This window comes from Pongo pygmaeus, chromosome 3 (assembly GCF_028885625.2).
Source record: "Pongo pygmaeus isolate AG05252 chromosome 3, NHGRI_mPonPyg2-v2.0_pri, whole genome shotgun sequence".
In the NCBI taxonomy this organism is placed as follows: Eukaryota; Metazoa; Chordata; class Mammalia; order Primates; family Hominidae; genus Pongo; species Pongo pygmaeus.
Genome location: NC_072376.2, coordinates 77,332,771 through 77,346,412, shown reverse-complemented (window position 1 = coordinate 77,346,412; position 13,642 = coordinate 77,332,771).

The following is a 13,642-nucleotide window of genomic DNA, read 5'->3' as shown; positions in this document are numbered from 1 at the left end:
GAAACTTCTTGAGATGAGTGCATTCTACTCACAGAGTTGTACCTTCCTTTTGATAGAATAGTTTTGAAACACACTTTTTGTGCAAACCGCAAGTGGATAGTTGGAGCGCTTTGAGGCGTATGCTGCAAAACGAAATATCTTCACATAAAAACTAGACAGAAGCATTCTCAGAAACTTCTTTGTGATGTGCGCATTCAACTCACACAGTTGAAGCTTCCTTTTCATATAGCACTTTTGAAACGCTCTGTTAGTAGAATCTGCAAGGGAATATTTGGAGTGCTACGAGGCCAACACTGGAAAAGGAAATACTTTCACATGCAAACCAGACGGAAGCATTCTCAGAAACTACCCTGTGCTTTATGCATCCAACTCACTGAGAGGAATCTTCCCTTTGAGAGCGCAGTTTGGAAACACTCTTTTTGCAGAATTTGCTAGGGGATGTTTGGAGCGATTTCAGGACTAGGCTGGAAAAGGAAATATCTTCACTTAAACACTAGACAGAAGCATTGTCAGAAACTTCGGTGTGATGAGTGCATTCAACTCACAGACCTGAACCTTCCTTTTGATAGAGCAGTTTTGAAACGCTCTTTTAGTAGCATCAGAAAGTGGATATTTGGAGCGCTTTGAGGCCAAGGCTGGAAAACGAAATATCATCACATAAAAACTAGACAGAAGCATTCTCAGAAACTTCTTTGTGATGAGTGGATTCAACTCACAGACTTGCACGTTCCTTTGGATAGGATAGTTTTGAAACACTCCTTTTGTAGAATCTGCGAGTGTTTATTTCGAACGCTTTGAGGCCCATGCTGGAAAAGGAAATATCTTCACCTAAAAACTAGACAGAAGCATTGTCAGAAACATCTTTGTGATGACTGCATTCAACTCACAGAGTTGAACCTACCTATTGATAGAGAAGTTTTGAAACACCCTTTTTGTAGAATCTGCAAGTGAATATTTGGAGTGATATGAGGCCTCTGCTGGGAAATGAAATATCTTCCCCTAAAAGCTAGACAGAAGCATACTCAGAAACGACTTGGCAATGTGTGCATCCAACTCACAGAGTTGAACCTTCCTTTCCCTAGAGCAGTTTTGAAACACTCTTTTAGTAGAATCTGAAAGTGGATATTTGGAGCGCTTTCAGGCCAGTGCTGGGAAACGAAATATCATCACAGCAAAACTAGACAGAAGCGTTCTGCGAAAGTTCTTTGTGACGAGTGCATTCAACTCAGAGACTCGAACGTTCCTTTTGGTAGAACAGTTTTGAAACACTCCTTTTGTAGAATCTGCAAGTGTTTATTTGGAGCGCTTTCAGGCCTATGCTGGAAAAGGAAATATCTTCCCCTAAAAAGTAGATAGAAGCATTCTCAGAAACTTCTTGGTGATGTGTACATTGAACTCACAGTGTTGAACCTTTCTTTGGAGAGAGAAGTTTTGAAACACTCTTTTAGCAGAATCTTCAAGTGGATATATGGAGTTCCTTGAGGCCTACGCCGGAAAAGGAAATATCTTCCCGTAGAAACTAGGCAAAAGCATTCTCAGAAAGTTCCCTGTGCTTTGTGCATTCAACTCACAGAGTTCAACCTTCCTTTTGATAGGCCAGCTTTGAAACACTGCTTCTGTAGAATCCGCAAGTGGATGCTTGGAGCTCTTTGAGGCTTAGGCTGGAAAAGGTAATATCTTCATATACAAACTAGACAGAAGCATTCTCAGAAACTTCTTTCTCATGTGGGGATGGAACTCACAGAGTTGAACATTCCTTTTCACAGAGCAGTTCTGCAACCCTCTTTTGGTGGAAACTGCAAGTGGATGTTTGGTGCGATTGCGTCATCCAGTGGAAAAGGAAATACATTCAGACGAAAACTAGATAGAACCATTCTCAGAAACTTCTTGAGATGAGTGCAGTCTACTCACAGAGTTGTACCTTCCTTTTGATAGAATAGTTTTGAAACACACTTTTTGTGCAAACCGCAAGTGGATAGTTGGAGCGCTTTGAGGCGTATGCTGCAAAACGAAATATCTTCACATAAAAACTAGACAGAAGCATTCTCAGAAACTTCTTTGTGATGTGCGCATTCAACTCACAGAGTTGAAGCTTCCTTTTCATATAGCACTTTTGAAACGCTCTGTTAGTAGAATCTGCAAGGGAATATTTGGAGTGCTACGAGGCCAACACTGGAAAAGGAAATACCTTCACATGCAAACCAGACGGAAGCATTCTCAGAAACTACCCTGTGGTTTATGCATCCAACTCACTAAGAGGAATCTTCCCTTTGAGAGCGCAGTTTGGAAACACTCTTTTTGCAGAATTTGCTAGGGGATGTTTGGAGCGATTTCAGGACTAGGCTGGAAAAGGAAATATCTTCACTTAAACACTAGACAGAAGCCTTGTCAGAAACTTCGCTGTGATGAGTGCATTCAACTCACAGACCTGAACCTTCCTTTTGATAGAGCAGTTTTGAAACGCTCTTCTAGTAGCATCTGAAAGTGGATATTTGGAGCGCTTTGAGGCCAAGGCTGGAAAACGAAATATCATCACATAAAAACTAGACAGAAGCATTCTCAGAAACTTCTTTGTGATGAGTGGATTCAACTCACAGACTTGCACGTTCCTTTGGATAGGATAGTTTTGAAACACTCCTTTTGTAGAATCTGCGAGTGTTTATTTCGAACGCTTTGAGGCCTATGCTGGAAAAGGAAATATCTTCACCTAAAAACTAGACAGAAGCATTGTCAGAAACATCTTTGTGATGACTGCATTCAACTCACAGAGTTGAACCTACCTATTGATAGAGAAGTTTTGAAACACCCTTTCTGTAGAATCTGCAAGTGAATATTTGGAGCGATATGAGGCCTCTGCTGGGAAATGAAATATCTTCCCCTAAAAGCTAGACAGAAGCATACTCAGAAACGACTTGGCAATGTGTGCATCCAACTCACAGAGTTGAACCTTCCTTTCCCTAGAGCAGTTTTGAAACACTCTTTTAGTAGAATCTGAAAGTGGATATTTGGAGCGCTTTGAGGCCAGTGCTGGGAAACGAAATATCATCACAGCAAAACTAGACAGAAGGGTTCTGCGAAAGTTCTTTGTGATGAGTGCATTCAACTCAGGGACTCGAACGTTCCTTTTGATAGAACAGTTTTGAAACACTCCTTTTGTAGAATCTGCAAGTGTTTATTTGGAGCGCTTTCAGGCCTCTGCTGGAAAAGGAAATATCTTCCCCTAAAAAGTAGATAGAAGCATTCTCAGAAACTTCTTGGTGATGTGTACATTGACCTCACAGTGTTGAACCTTTCTTTGGATAGAGAAGTTTTGAAACACTCTTTTAGCAGAATCTTCAAGTGGATATATGGAGTTCCTTGAGGCCTACGCCGGAAAAGGAAATATCTTCCCGTAGAAACTAGGCAAAAGCATTCTCAGAAAGTTCCCTGTGCTTTGTGCATTCAACTCACAGAGTTCAACCTTCCTTTTGATAGAGCAGTTTTGAAACACTCTTTTTGTAGAATCTGCACGTGGATATTTGGAATGCTTTGAGGCCTATGCTTCAAAAGGAAATATCCTGGCATAGAAACGGGACGGAAGCATTCTCAGAAACTTCTTTGTGATGAGGGCCTTCAAGTCACAGAGTGAAACCTTCCTTTTGATAGGCCAGCTTTGAAACACTGCTTCTGTAGAATCCGCAAGTGGATGCTTGGAGCTCTTTGAGGCTTAGGCTGGAAAAGGTAATATCTTCATATACAAACTAGACAGAAGCATTCTCAGAAACTTCTTTCTCATGTGGGGATGGAACTCACAGAGTTGAACAATCCTTTTCACAGAGCAGTTCTGCAACCCTCTTTTGGTGGAAACTGCAAGTGGATGTTTGGTGCGATCGCGTCATCCAGTGGAAAAGGAAATACATTCAGACGAAAACTAGATAGAACCATTCTCAGAAACTTCTTGAGATGAGTGCATTCTACTCACAGAGTTGTACCTTCCTTTTGATAGAATAGTTTTGAAACACACTTTTTGTGCAAACCGCAAGTGGATAGTTGGAGCGCTTTGAGGCGTATGCTGCAAAACGAAATATCTTCACATAAAAACTAGACAGAAGCATTCTCAGAAACTTCTTTGTGATGTGCGCATTCAACTCACAGAGTTGAAGCTTCCTTTTCATATAGCACTTTTGAAACGCTCTGTTAGTAGAATCTGCAAGGGAATATTTGGAGTGTTACGAGGCCAACACTGGAAAAGGAAATACCTTCACATGCAAACCAGACGGAAGCATTCTCAGAAACTACCCTGTGCTTTATGCATTCAACTCACTGAGAGGAATCTTCCCTTTGAGAGCGCAGTTTGGAAACACTCTTTTTGCAGAATTTGCTAGGGGATGTTTGGAGCGATTTCAGGACTAGGCTGGAAAAGGAAATATCTTCACTTAAACACTAGACAGAAGCATTGTCAGAAACTTCGGTGTGATGAGTGCATTCAACTCACAGACCTGAACCTTCCTTTTGATAGAGCAGTTTTGAAACGCTCTTTTAGTAGCATCTGAAAGTGGATATTTGGAGCGCTTTGAGGCCAAGGCTGGAAAACGAAATATCATCACATAAAAACTAGACAGAAGCATTCTCAGAAACTTCTTTGTGATGAGTGGATTCAACTCACAGACTTGCACGTTCCTTTGGATAGGATAGTTTTGAAACACTCCTTTTGTAGAATCTGCGAGTGTTTATTTCGAACGCTTTGAGGCCCATGCTGGAAAAGGAAATATCTTCACCTAAAAACTAGACAGAAGCATTGTCAGAAACATCTTTGTGATGACTGCATTCAACTCACAGAGTTGAACCTACCTATTGATAGAGAAGTTTTGAAACACCCTTTTTGTAGAATCTGCAAGTGAATATTTGGAGCGATATGAGGCCTCTGCTGGGAAATGAAATATCTTCCCCTAAAAGCTAGACAGAAGCATACTCAGAAACGACTTGGCAATGTGTGCATCCAACTCACAGAGTTGAACCTTCCTTTCCCTAGAGCAGTTTTGAAACACTCTTTTAGTAGAATCTGAAAGTGGATATTTGGAGCGATTTGAGGCCAGTGCTGGGAAACGAAATATCATCACAGCAAAACTAGACAGAAGCGTTCTGCGAAAGTTCTTTGTGATGAGTGCATTCAACTCAGAGACTCGAAAGTTCCTTTTGATAGAACAGTTTTGAAACACTCCTTTTGTAGAATCTGCAAGTGTTTATTTGGAGCGCTTTCAGCCCTATGCTGGAAAAGGAAATATCTTCCCCTAAAAAGTAGATGGAAGCATTCTCAGAAACTTCTTGGTGATGTGTACATTGAACTCACAGTGTTGAACCGTTCTTTGGAGAGAGAAGTTTTGAAACACTCTTTTAGTAGAATCTTCAAGTGGATATATGGAGTTCCTTGAGGCCTACGCCGGAAAAGGAAATATCTTCCCGTAGAATCTAGGCAAAAGCATTCTCAGAAAGTTCCCTGTGCTTTGTGCATTCAACTCACAGAGTTCAACCTTCCTTTTGATAGAGCAGTTTTGAAACACTCTTTTTGTAGAATCTGCACGTGGATATTTGGAACGCTTTGAGGCCTATGCTTCAAAAGGAAATATCCTGGCATAGAAACGGGACGGAAGCATTCTCAGAAACTTCTTTGCGATGAGGGCCTTCAAGTCACAGAGTGAAACCTTCCTTTTGATAGGCCAGCTTTGAAACACTGCTTCTGTAGAATCCGCAAGTGGATGCTTGGAGCTCTTTGAGGCTTAGGCTGGAAAAGGTAATATCTTCATATACAAACTACACAGAAGCGTTCTCAGAAACTTCTTTCTCATGTGGGGATGGAACTCACAGAGTTGAACATTCCTTTTCACAGAGCAGTTCTGCAACCCTCTTTTGGTGGAAACTGCAAGTGGATGTTTGGTGCGATTGCGTCATCCAGTGGAAAAGGAAATACATTCAGACGAAAACTAGATAGAACCATTCTCAGAAACTTCTTGAGATGAGTGCATTCTATTCACAGAGTTGTACCTTCCTTTTGATAGAATAGTTTTGAAACACACTTTTTGTGCAAACCGCAAGTGGATAGTTGGAGCGCTTTGAGGCGTATGCTGCAAAACGAAATATCTTCACATAAAAACTAGACAGAAGCATTCTCAGAAACTTCTTTGTGATGTGCGCATTCAACTCACAGAGTTGAAGCTTCCTTTTCATATAGCACTTTTGAAACGCTCTGTTAGTAGAATCTGCAAGGGAATATTTGGAGTGCTACGAGGCCAACACTGGAAAAGGAAATACCTTCACCTGCAAACCAGACGGAAGTATTCTCAGAAACTACCCTGTGGTTTATGCATCCAACTCACTGAGAGGAATCTTCCCTTTGAGAGCGCAGTTTGGAAACACTCTTTTTGCAGAATTTGCTAGGGGATGTTTGGAGCGATTTCAGGACTAGGCTGGAAAAGGAAATATCTTCACTTAAACACTAGACAGAAGCATTGTCAGAAACTTCGGTGTGATGAGTGCATTCAACTCACAGACCTGAACCTTCCTTTTGATAGAGCAGTTTTGAAACGCTCTTTTAGTAGCATCTGAAAGTGGATATTTGGAGCGCTTTGAGGCCAAGGCTGGAAAACGAAATATCATCACATAAAAACTAGACAGAAGCATTCTCAGAAACTTCTTTGTGATGAGTGGATTCAACTCACAGACTTGCACGTTCCTTTGGATAGGATAGTTTTGAAACACTCCTTTTGTAGAATCTGCGAGTGTTTATTTCGAACGCTTTGAGGCTTATGCTGGAAAAGGAAATATCTTCACCTAAAAACTAGACAGAAGCATTGTCAGAAACATCTTTGTGATGACTGCATTCAACTCACAGAGTTGAACCTACCTATTGATAGAGAAGTTTTGAAACACCCTTTTTGTAGAATCTGCAAGTGAATATTTGGAGCGATATGAGGCCTCTGCTGGGAAATGAAATATCTTCCCCTAAAAGCTAGACAGAAGCATACTCAGAAACGACTTGGCAATGTGTGCATCCAACTCACAGAGTTGAACCTTCCTTTCCGTAGAGCAGTTTTGAAACACTCTTTTAGTAGAATCTGAAAGTGGATATTTGGAGCGTTTTGAGGCCAGTGCTGGGCAACGAAATATCATCACAGAAAAACTAGACAGAAGCGTTCTGCGAAAGTTCTTTGTGATGAGTGCATTCAACTCAGAGACTCGAACGTTCCTTTTGATAGAACAGTTTTGAAACACTCCTTTTGTAGAATCTGCAAGTGTTTATTTGGAGCGCTTTCAGGCCTATGCTGGAAAAGGAAATATCTTCCCCTAAAAAGTAGATAGAAGCATTCTCAGAAACTTCTTGGTGATGTGTACATTGAACTCACAGTGTTGAACCTTTCTTTGGAGAGAGAAGTTTTGAAACACTCTTTTAGCAGAATCTTCAAGTGGATATATGGAGTTCCTTGAGGCCTACGCCGGAAAAGGAAATATCTTCCCGTAGAAACTAGGCAAAAGCATTCTCAGAAAGTTCCCTGTGCTTTGTGCATTCAACTCACAGAGTTCAACCTTCCTTTTGATAGAGCAGTTTTGAAACACTCTTTTTGTAGAATCTGCACGTGGATATTTGGAACGCTTTGAGGCCTATGCTTCAAAAGGAAATATCCTGGCATAGAAACGGGACGGAAGCATTCTCAGAAACCTCTTTGCGATGAGGGCCTTCAAGTCACAGAGTGAAACCTTCCTTTTGATAGGCCAGCTTTGAAACACTGCTTCTGTAGAATCCACAAGTGGATGCTTGGAGCTCTTTGAGGCTTAGGCTGGAAAAGGTAATATCTTCATATACAAACTAGACAGAAGCATTCTCAGAAACTTCTTTCTCATGTGGGGATGGAACTCACAGAGTTGAACATTCCTTTTCACAGAGCAGTTCTGCAACCCTCTTTTGGTGGAAACTGCAAGTGGATGTTTGGTGCGATTGCGTCATCCAGTGGAAAAGGAAATACATTCAGACGAAAACTAGATAGAACCATTCTCAGAAACTTCTTGAGATGAGTGCATTCTACTCACAGAGTTGTACCTTCCTTTTGATAGAATAGTTTTGAAACACACTTTTTGTGCAAACCGCAAGTGGATAGTTGGAGCGCTTTGAGGCGTATGCTGCAAAACGAAATATCTTCACATAAAAACTAGACAGAAGCATTCTCAGAAACTTCTTTGTGATGTGCGCATTCAACTCACAGAGTTGAAGCTTCCTTTTCATATAGCACTTTTGAAACGCTCTGTTAGTAGAATCTGCAAGGGAATATTTGGAGTGTTACGAGGCCAACACTGGAAAAGGAAATACCTTCACATGCAAACCAGACGGAAGCATTCACAGAAACTACCCTGTGCTTTATGCATTCAACTCACTGAGAGGAATCTTCCCTTTGAGAGCACAGTTTGGAAACACTCTTTTTGCAGAATTTGCTAGGGGATGTTTGGAGCGATTTCAGGACTAGGCTGGAAAAGGAAATATCTTCACTTAAACACTAGTCAGAAGCATTGTCAGAAACTTCGGTGTGATGAGTGCATTCAACTCACAGACCTGAACCTTCCTTTTGATAGAGCAGTTTTGAAACGCTCTTTTAGTAGCATCTGAAAGTGGATATTTGGAGCGCTTTGAGGCCAAGGTTGGAAAACGAAATATCATCACATAAAAACTAGACAGAAGCATTCTCAGAAACTTCTTTGTGATGAGTGGATTCAACTCACAGACTTGCACGTTCCTTTGGATAGGATAGTTTTGAAACACTCCTTTTGTAGAATCTGCGAGTGTTTATTTCGAACGCTTTGAGGCCCAAGCTGGAAAAGGAAATATCTTCACCTAAAAACTAGACAGAAGCATTGTCAGAAACATCTTTGTGATGACTGCATTCAACTCACAGAGTTGAACCTACCTATTGATAGAGAAGTTTTGAAACACCCTTTTTGTAGAATCTGCAAGTGAATATTTGGAGCGATATGAGGCCTCTGCTGGGAAATGAAATATCTTCCCCTAAAAGCTAGACAGAAGCATACTCAGAAACGACTTGGCAATGTGTGCATCCAACTCACAGAGTTGAACCTTCCTTTCCCTAGAGCAGTTTTGAAACACTCTTTTAGTAGAATCTGAAAGTGGATATTTGGAGCGCTTTGAGGCCAGTGCTGGGAAACGAAATATCATCACAGAAAAACTAGACAGAAGCGTTCTGCGAAAGTTCTTTGTGATGAGTGCATTCAACTCAGAGACTCGAACGTTCCTTTTGATAGAACAGTTTTGAAACACTCCTTTTGTAGAATCTGCAAGTGTTTATTTGGAGCGCTTTCAGGCCTATGCTGGAAAAGGAAATATCTTCCCCTAAAAAGTAGATAGAAGCATTCTCAGAAACTTCTTGGTGATGTGTACATTGAACTCACAGTGTTGAACCTTTCTTTGGAGAGAGAAGTTTTGAAACACTCTTTTAGCAGAATCTTCAAGTGGATATATGGAGTTCCTTGAGGCCTACGCCGGAAAAGGAAATATCTTCCCGTAGAAACTAGGCAAAAGCATTCTCAGAAAGTTCCCTGTGCTTTGTGCATTCAACTCACAGAGTTCAACCTTCCTTTTGATAGAGCAGTTTTGAAACACTCTTTTTGTAGAATCTGCACGTGGATATTTGGAACGCTTTGAGGCCTATGCTTCAAAAGGAAATATCCTGGCATAGAAACGGGACGGAAGCATTCTCAGAAACTTCTTTGTGATGAGGGCCTTCAAGTCACAGAGTGAAACCTTCCTTTTGATAGGCCAGCTTTGAAACACTGCTTCTGTAGAATCCGCAAGTGGATGCTTGGAGCTCTTTGAGGCTTAGGCTGGAAAAGCTAATATCTTCATATACAAACTAGACAGAAGCATTCTCAGAAACTTCTTTGTCATGTGGGAATGGAACTCACAGAGTTGAACATTCCTTTTCACAGAGCAGTTCTGCAACCCTCTTTTGGTGGAAACTGCAAGTGGATGTTTGGTGCGATTGCGTCATCCAGTGGAAAAGGAAATACATTCAGACGAAAACTAGATAGAACCATTCTCAGAAACTTCTTGAGATGAGTGCATTCTACTCACAGAGTTGTACCTTCCTTTTGATAGAATAGTTTTGAAACACACTTTTTGTGCAAACCGCCAGTGGATAGTTGGAGCGCTTTGAGGCGTATGCTGCACAACGAAATATCTTCACATAAAAACTAGACAGAAGCATTCTCAGAAACTTCTTTGTGATGTGCGCATTCAACTCACAGAGTTGAAGCTTCCTTTTCATATAGCACTTTTGAAACGCTCTGTTAGTAGAATCTGCAAGGGAATATTGGGAGTGCTACGAGGCCAACACTGGAAAAGGAAATACCTTCACATGCAAACCAGATGGAAGCATTCTCAGAAACTACCCTGTGCTTTATGCATTCAACTCACTGAGAGGAATCTTCCCTTTGAGAGCGCAGTTTGGAAACACTCTTTTTGCAGAATTTGCTAGGGGATGTTTGGAGCGATTTCAGGACTAGGCTGGAAAAGGAAATATCTTCACTTAAACACTAGACAGAAGCATTGTCAGAAACTTCGCTGTGATGAGTGCATTCAACTCACAGACCTGAACCTTCCTTTTGATAGAGCAGTTTTGAAACGCTCTTTTAGTAGCATCTGAAATTGGATATTTGGAGCGCTTTGAGGCCAAGGCTGGAAAACGAAATATCATCACATAAAAACTAGACAGAAGCATTCTCAGAAACTTCTTTGTGATGAGTGGATTCAACTCACAGAGTTGCACGTTCCTTTGGATAGGATAGTTTTGAAACACTCCTTTTGTAGAATCTGCGAGTGTTTATTTCGAACACTTTGAGGCCTATGCTGGAAAAGGAAATATCTTCACCTAAAAACTAGACAGAAGCATTGTCAGAAACATCTTTGTGATGACTGCATTCAACTCACAGAGTTGAACCTACCTATTGGTAGAGAAGTTTTGAAACACCCTTTTTGTAGAATCTGCAAGTGAATATTTTGAGCGATATGAGGCCTCTGCTGGGAAATGAAATATCTTCCCCTAAAAGCTAGACAGAAGCATACTCAGAAACGACTTGGCAATGTGTGCATCCAACTCGCAGAGTTGAACCTTCCTTTCCCTAGAGCAGTTTTGAAACACTCTTTTAGTAGAATCTGAAAGTGGATATTTGGAGCGCTTTGAGGCCAGTGCTGGGAAACGAAATATCATCACAGCAAAACTAGACAGAAGCGTTCTGCGAAAGTTCTTTGTGATGAGTGCATTCAACTCAGGGACTCGAACGTTCCTTTTGATAGAACAGTTTTGAAACACTCCTTTTGTAGAATCTGCAAGTGTTTATTTGGAGCGCTTTGAGGCCTATGCTGGAAAAGGAAATATCTTCCCCTAAAAAGTAGATAGAAGCATTCTCAGAAACTTCTTGGTGATGTGTACATTGAACTCACAGTGTTGAACCTTTCTTTGGATAGAGAAGTTTTGAAACACTCTTTTAGCAGAATCTTCAAGTGGATATATGGAGTTCCTTGAGGCCTACGCCGGAAAAGGAAATATCTTCCCGTAGAAACTAGGCAAAAGCATTCTCAGAAAGTTCCCTGTGCTTTGTGCATTCAACTCACAGAGTTCAACCTTCCTTTTGATAGAGCAGTTTTGAAACACTCTTTTTGTAGAATCTGCACGTGGATATTGGGAACGCTTTGAGGCCTATGCTTCAAAAGGAAATATCCTGGCATAGAAACGGGACGGAAGCATTCTCAGAAACTTCTTTGCGATGAGGGCCTTCAAGTCACAGAGTGAAACCATCCTTTTGATAGGCCAGCTTTGAAACCCTGCTTCTGTAGAATCCGCAAGTGGATGCTTGGAGCTCTTTGAGGCTTAGGCTGGAAAAGGTAATATCTTCATATACAAACTAGACAGAAGCATTCTCAGAAACTTCTTTGTCATGTGGGGATGGAACTCACAGAGTTGAACATTCCTTTTCACAGAGCAGTTCTGCAACCCTCTTTTGGTGGAAACTGCAAGTGGATGTTTGGTGCGATTGCGTCATCCAGTGGAAAAGGAAATACATTCAGACGAAAACTAGATAGAACCATTCTCAGAAACTTCTTGAGATGAGTGCATTCTACTCACAGAGTTGTACCTTCCTTTTGATAGAATAGTTTTGAAACACACTTTTTGTGCAAACCGCAAGTGGATAGTTGGAGCGCTTTGAGGCGTATGCTGCAAAACGAAATATCTTCACATAAAAACTAGACAGAAGCATTCTCAGAAACTTCTTTGTGATGTGCGCATTCAACTCACACAGTTGAAGCTTCCTTTTCATATAGCACTTTTGAAACGCTCTGTTAGTAGAATCTGCAAGGGAATATTTGGAGTGCTACGAGGCCAACACTGGAAAAGGAAATACCTTCACATGCAAACCAGACGGAAGCATTCTCAGAAACTACCCTGTGCTTTATGCATCCAACTCACTGAGAGGAATCTTCCCTTTGAGAGCGCAGTTTGGAAACACTCTTTTTGCAGAATTTGCTAGGGGATGTTTGGAGCGATTTCAGGACTAGGCTGGAAAAGGAAATATCTTCACTTAAACACTAGACAGAAGCATTGTCAGAAACTTCGGTGTGATGAGTGCATTCAACTCACAGACCTGAACCTTCCTTTTGATAGAGCAGTTTTGAAACGCTCTTTTAGTAGCATCTGAAAGTGGATATTTGGAGCGCTTTGAGGCCAAGGCTGGAAAACGAAATATCATCACATAAAAACTAGACAGAAGCATTCTCAGAAACTTCTTTGTGATGAGTGGATTCAACTCACAGACTTGCACGTTCCTTTGGATAGGATAGTTTTGAAACACTCCTTTTGTAGAATCTGCGAGTGTTTATTTCGAACGCTTTGAGGCCCATGCTGGAAAAGGAAATATCTTCACCTAAAAACTAGACAGAAGCATTGTCAGAAACATCTTTGTGATGACTGCATTCAACTCACAGAGTTGAACCTACCTATTGATAGAGAAGTTTTGAAACACCCTTTTTGTAGAATCTGCAAGTGAATATTTGGAGTGATATGAGGCCTCTGCTGGGAAATGAAATATCTTCCCCTAAAAGCTAGACAGAAGCATACTCAGAAACGACTTGGCAATGTGTGCATCCAACTCACAGAGTTGAACCTTCCTTTCCCTAGAGCAGTTTTGAAACACTCTTTTAGTAGAATCTGAAAGTGGATATTTGGAGCGCTTTCAGGCCAGTGCTGGGAAACGAAATATCATCACAGCAAAACTAGACAGAAGCGTTCTGCGAAAGTTCTTTGTGACGAGTGCATTCAACTCAGAGACTCGAACGTTCCTTTTGATAGAACAGTTTTGAAACACTCCTTTTGTAGAATCTGCAAGTGTTTATTTGGAGCGCTTTCAGGCCTATGCTGGAAAAGAAAATATCTTCCCCTAAAAAGTAGATAGAAGCATTCTCAGAAACTTCTTGGTGATGTGTACATTGAACTCACAGTGTTGAACCTTTCTTTGGAGAGAGAAGTTTTGAAACACTCTTTTAGCAGAATCTTCAAGTGGATATATGGAGTTCCTTGAGGCCTACGCCGGAAAAGGAAATATCTTCCCG